Source organism: Hippocampus guttulatus, chromosome 12, assembly GCF_054856545.1.
Source record: "Hippocampus guttulatus isolate MCC_2025c chromosome 12, RoL_Hgut_1.0, whole genome shotgun sequence".
NCBI lineage: Eukaryota > Metazoa > Chordata > Actinopteri > Syngnathiformes > Syngnathidae > Hippocampus > Hippocampus guttulatus.
In genome coordinates, this window is record NC_141272.1 from 17,347,266 (window position 1) to 17,354,262 (window position 6,997).

Here is a 6,997-nt window from a genome sequence, read left to right on the forward strand (position 1 = left end):
CCCAAGCCGAACAGGTCGAAGGGTAGAGGCCAGACAAAGAGTGATCCCAAACCGGCACCTGGGGGCAGGCACAGGCGGAGTCCAACAGACCGGACTACCGGCAGCCCCCTGCAACTCTTGCCAGAAGAAGGTCGTCATGGGTACCCTCATGCCACCGGAAACCACCTGGTAGGAGTGAAGATGGTGGGAGTGAGGACTGTGCACCCACACCCTCACCTTAATCCGAACCTCTGCGCAAGCTTCTTGCCCCAACCCCACACCCAATCCCCCACCCTGCATCCCCCTAATCCCCCAAAGTCCTGTGGCGATGTGGAATGGCGGTAGGCACAGGCCAAGGATGTGGCTGGGAGTGCCTAGCCAAACCATGCACACAGGCGGCAATGGAGTGATGGTCGTTGACACTGCGGGATGGAGCAGCGCATCTCTTCGGCAGCTTCCATTGTGACTGAGCAGCTCCACACTGCTCACCCCTGTGATGGGGAGGGACCTAGAAAAAATGGTCTAAAAATTGTCTGCTCTCCACACTCCGGACGGTAAACCGCAATCATCGGAGCATCCCCCTTGTGGTCGAAAGGACAATAAACGAAATAGAAAAAAATCTATACATAGCTTCGTGGAACGTCCGCACACTGTTGGGCCTGGCTGAAACTCCTGACAGGCCCCACCGGAGGACAGCACTTGTGGCCACAGAGCTCGCGAGGTATAACATCGATATCGCAGCTCTCAGCGAGACCAGAATACATGGAGAGGACTCCCTGACAGAAGTTGGTGCAGGGTATACCTTCTTCTGGAAAGGAGTCCCTGAAGGCACTCGTCGAAACCATGGAGTTGGCTTTGCTGTGAAGTCCCAACTGCTGAAGCGCATCCCAGAATCCCCTACCGGCATCAATGAAAGGCTGATGACATGGTGCATTCCCCTGGCAAAGGGACGCTTCGCCACACTCATCAGTGCTTATGCACCAACTCTGAATGCCGAGCACAATATAAAGGAGGATTTCTACAGAGCTGGACACCACCCTGCAGCAAACACCGGCTACGGACAAGCTCATAGTTATGGGAGATTTCAATGCTAGGGTGGGCACTGAACACCTGGTATGGAGTAAAGTTATTGGCCAGCATGGAGTGGGAAAAATGAACAACAACGACCATCGGCTCCGCTCCCTCTGTGCAGAACATCAGTTGGTCATCACTAACACCATTTTCCAAATGAAGAACAGGTTTAAGACCACCTGGCAACACCCCCGCTCCAAACACTGGTATCTCCTGGACTATGTGATTGTACGTCAAAAGGACATACGGGATGTCCTCATCAACCGTGTCATGCGCGGAGCTGAGTGTTGGACTGACCATCTCATGGTCAGATCCAAACTCCTCATGAGCATTCAACCCCGTCATCCAAGGACAGCACCCAACAAAAGGCTCAACTGTGCAGCATTGAACAACCCCACCACCAAAGCCAACCTCTGGCGACTCCTTGCTGAAAACCTTGACAAGATCCCGGATGAATCAGGTGACTGGCCAGCTCTGCAAAAGGCTATCCAGAGCACAGCCTCGGAGGTGCTTGGTCAGTCAAGGAGACGCCACCAGGATTGGTTTGACTGCAACTCAACCAAGATACATACACTTCTGAAAGCAAAGCATGAGGCCCATAAAGCTCTCCTGTCCTGCCCTACATCTCTCACCCGCAAAGCCACCTTTTCTGCAGTTAGAACAGTGGCCCAGCAAGCACTCCGTATCATGGAGGACACCTGGTGGGTGCAGAAGGCAAATGAGATCCAAAATCTGGCAGACTGTAACAACACCCAGGGCTTCTACAATGCCATCAAAGCACTGTATGGTCCCAAGAAGCTGGCAATTGCTCCAGTCCGATCAGCTGATGGTGTTAGGGAGGGGCCAGCCAGGCAGCCTCCTCAGCCAGGGTGCTCTGCACCTCACACCTGAGACTCGTCAGCTCATCACCCACCTGTTGCCTATCTGCTCAGTTGGACTGGTACAAATTGACTCAGACCATTCCTCAGTGCAAGTTCGCGCCGTCACCACGCCAGTGGACTCTGTTGCCATCTCCTGCAGCTTTTTGTTCCTTGTGTGGACATTTCCTTGTGGACTCCTCGTGCTTCTTCCTGAGTGACTTTGTGAAGACTCTTAAATAAACTACGCCAAGTGTTAGCTTCTACGATACCTGCCTGTTGTCGTGCTATTGGGGTCACATCCAAACCCTAACAGTACGAACTTGCCATGTCGACCCCCTGTTGCCTCCAACCCCGGCCCTGCCTCCCCCCGCCCGAGTTTGTGGACGGGCACCCCCAGTGGAAGGTCCGTGAACTGCTGGATGTCCGGCGCCGGGGGCGCGGATTCCAGTATCTGGTTGACTGGGAGGGCTACGGCGTGGAGGATCGGAGCTGGGTCTCTTCCCGGCTCGTTATGGACCCTGCCCTGATCACTGAGTTTCATCGCGCCCATCCCGGCAGGCCTGGCAGGTCGCCGGGTGGCTCCCGTAGGGGAGGGGGTACTGTTAGGGAGGGGCCAGCCAGGCAGCCTCCTCAGCCAGGGTGCTCTGCACCTCACACCTGAGACTCGTCAGCTCATCACCCACCTGTTGCCTATCTGCTCAGTTGGACTGGTACAAATTGACTCACAGACCATTCCTCAGTGCAAGTTCGCGCCGTCACCACGCCAGTGGACTCTGTTGCCATCTCCTGCAGCTTTTTGTTCCTTGTGTGGACATTTCCTTGTGGACTCCTCGTGCTTCTTCCTGAGTGACTTTGTGAAGACTCTAAAATAAACTACGCCAAGTGTTGGCTTCCACGATACCTGCCTGTTGTCGTGCTATTGGGGTCACATCCAAACCCTAACAGATGGCTCTGCACTAGTGATGGGTCCATGAGGCCTCATGAGGCGTGTCGACACAATGACACACTGTGTTGATACTGTACTGATACTGTGTCACTGACCACTGCCACCTGCTGGACCTTCAAAATCCCTGCAGCCAACCCACTTGACAGACTGAACAAACTGATTTGATGATGACGTGTATACAATGCACGACCTCACTCTACCCACAATAGCCACAAGCGCCATTGTTTATGCTGTTTATATTGTTTATATTGTCTATACTGTTCAGATTTACATGCCTTTTTTATACAGTGTAGCTGCTATCCTTTCTTAGCTGTGTGTGTATGCACTGAGGATTGAGAGGAAGAAATTTCATTTATGCTGCATGTCATACATAAAGCATATTTGACAATAAAGATGACATTGACCCTTGACAATATCATTCACATCCATGCATTCATATTGTATCATTCAATGTGTTTCAATAATGTTAAAATCATGTGAATGAGGATGCTTGTGGGCTTTGTCTTCACAAATTTTGATTTAGAAAAATAAGATGCTCCAGTGTTTTAAATTTCAGTCTGTTGCGTTTAATGCATGCTAATTCTCCTGTTGTGGAGAACACACACAGTGGAATAAGACATGTCAAAAATCCGAGAGGCACTTGGTGAGACAAGGAGATTTTAATAAATACCTTAATCTCCAAAAGGAGATCAAAATGGCTCTACACGGTGGGCAATTTGTGTTTGTCCGGAAGCTGCTCCATAATATGCACATAATGTAGCAACGTCACTCGAGTGAAGCTCGTCTCAGCAGTCTAGTCTGCTGCTCTCAGCTGTGCGCGCGTGAGCGCGAGCACGTACTCGCGGCGCTGACCCAACCCACGCCACATATTAAGCTTTGAACTACGACAACAGCTAAGATAGCCTAGCCGATGTAATGATGGTCAGCAGACAAGGTTTACGTTTTATGTGACTTTTAATAGCAACGTGGCAGAGTCATCAAACGTGCGGTGTGCTCACTCGCAGTCACTTTCTGGACCTCTCAATCAACTGGAGTATGACGTACAGTACAAACGTCCATAAAGCACTTCTCATATAATAATAGCCTATTATATGACAGCCGACATGACACTCGAAGTCAGACGGACACATTTTTTCTGATAATCAGTGTGTTTTCCGTATTGCCCAAACATATATTTTTATTCGAGCGAGGGTGAGGTCTGGCTTGTTTGTTTGTTTGTTTTTTTAATCTTTATTGAACAAATCAGAATACAATTCTCTGCAAACAGAAAGGGTCTGGCTTGTTTCGGCAATTGGCATCGTGTCGCCAGACGCACTTCCTTAGGATACACTGTGCGGGCTTTTACTGCGTCAACGCTCCCTGCACTGAGTCGACGCCCCCTGGACTAAGTGGCGCAGCTTGGACTGTGCCAAGCAGCCGATGCAGTCTAAACTGCACCGGTGCAGTTCACGTGTCAATTAGCAGCCTGGACTGTGTCAACGCAGCCGATGTGTCAATTAGCAGCCTGGACTGTGTCAACGCAGCCGATGTGTCAATTAGCAGCCTGGACTGTGTCAACGCAGCCGATGCAGTCTAAACTGCGCCGGTGCAGTTCACGTGTCAATCACGTGACGTAATGAAGCAGCACATGCACCGACACGTGGTTTGCTCTGTGAGCCCGGCACATGCGTCAACGCATCGGTGTCGCTGGACCCATCACTACTCTGCACTCCTCAAGGACCACCATGAGATCCTTGCCCGTTGGGCAAACCACTTTAAAAATCTTCTCAACCACACCAACCCTGTCAACCCACACATTCTGGACAATCTGGACACCTGCCAACAATCATGAGCCTCAACACCCCACCATCCTATTCTGAAACCCAGCAAGCCATTGCGGGCCTAAAGAATAACAAAAGCGCTGGACCTGATGGCATCCCCGCAGAGGTTTTCAAACACGGAGGTTATCTCCTCACGCGCCGACTGCACCTCCTGATTCAAAACATCTGGGAACATGGGACCGTCCCGCAGGATTGGAAGGATGCTAACATCGTTGTTATTCATAAGCAGAAAGGGGACAGAGCAGCCTGTGGGAATAGCCGAGGAATCTCTCTCCTCTCCACCGCAGGAAAGATCCTGGCCAAAATCATGCTCAGCAGGCTGGTCAAGCACATCTCAGAAGGTGTGCTTCCAGAAACTCAGTGTGGCTACCGGAAGACTAGATCCACCATTAACATGATCTTTGTTTTAAGACAGCTAATGGAGAAAAGCAGAGAACTTCACAAGGACCTGTACATAGCCTTCATCGATCTCAGCAAAGCCTTTGACACCATCAACCGTGAGTTGCTCTGGAAACACCTCTCCAAACTTGGGGTGCCACCCAAGTTTCTCTGCATCCTCCAGCAGCTGCATGATGGGATGCAAGCCAAAGTGCTCATCGGAGGACTCCAGTCAGAGCTCTTCAAGGTGAAAGTTGGGGTGAAGCAGGGCTGTGTCTTGGCTCCAGTGCTTTTTAACATCCTCCTCTCTGCCACCACGTGCCTCTTCCACCGTGGCATGGGACATGAAGACGGTGTCCATATGGAGTACCGCTTAGACGGATGCCTCTTCAACATCAGACGACTCCAGGCTCACACAAAGACAAAAATCTGTCAGATCTGTGAGCTTCAGTATGCTGATGACTGCACTATACTAGCTCACAGTTCAAACTCTATGCAGCACGCCCTGGACACCATTTCCAATCTGTACCAATCCTTTGGTCTTCAGATCAACATTAAAAAAACTGAGGTCATGTTCCAACTCGCTACCCCAACTTCCACATCCCCCAGCTTTCACATTAATGGCACTCCACTAAACGTAGTAGACCATTTCACCTACCTTGGCTCCACTTTATCCTCAAACTGCTCCCTTGACACTGAAGTCCACACCTGTATCAATAAAGCATCATTATCCTTTGGTCGCCTACGCAGCAGGGTCTTCGAAAACCGAAACCTGAAGACCTGTACCAAGATTGCCGTGTACAATGCAGTATGTCTCTCCACTCTGCTCTACGGGTCAGAGTCATGGAATCCATACCCCCAGCACATTACTACCTTGGAAGCCTTCCACATCCGCTGCCTGCCAAAGATCCTTGGCCTGTCCTGGGAAGATCGAGTTCCCCATACAGACATCCTTAAAAGCACCAATTCCATCTGCATGGAAGCGGCCGTGGCGAAGAAACATCTTCGGTGGATCGGACACACCATTCGCATGCCCGACAACCGCCTGCCCCGCCACGTCCTCTATGGCCAACTAAGAGGTGCAAAGCGTTCTGCTGGGGGGCAAAAGCGGCGCCTCAAGGACTACAGCAGGGACCTCCTAAAGCGAGCCAACATCAACCCCGCGCAGCTTGAAACACTTGCACTCAACAGACCAACCTGGCAGATCACTTGTGCCACTGCAATCTCTCAAATACACCAAATTAACCAAGCCAGACGAACCGAGAGACGCATTCAAGAAGTGGCACCAGCGACAGAGTCGCTAACCCCCCCCCCCCCCCCCAGCCCACCCCACCCCCACCCTACCCATCCTCCCCTCCCTTGGAGCAAGTGTCATAATCAGACATGATGGACAGCGAATCCTATATACTGTATATATATATATACAGTATATAGGCCACGTCTCGTGGGCATAGAGACCGATCCTTGAGCCGCAGACTCGACCACAGATGGAGCAAGGGAAACTGGATACCAGGGGGGTACTAGCTGCTTGCTGGTGTCGTTGAATGCGTCTCTCGGTTCGTCTGGCTTGGTTAATTTGGTGTATTTGAGAGATTTGAGAGGTATATATATATATATATATATATATATATATATACCTGTATATATATATATATATTAGAGCTGTCAGTTTAGCGCGTTTTTATTGGCATTAATTTAAATAAATTGTAACGGGATAAAAAAAATTCTCGCAAGATTAACGCTGCACACGTCACAGTGGATGTTACGTTGCTCTAGAAATAAACCAGAAACAAAACAACAAGCACGCTGCACAGGTCCACGCACGTTTTTGTTTTGTTGTTTTGCCAGCCACAGCAGCGCGAGACACCGAAAACGGATACTTAGAGAGTTTATGAATGGAAAGTTTACTTTTAAAAAGTTGCCAGATTGTTCCACTGACAAGA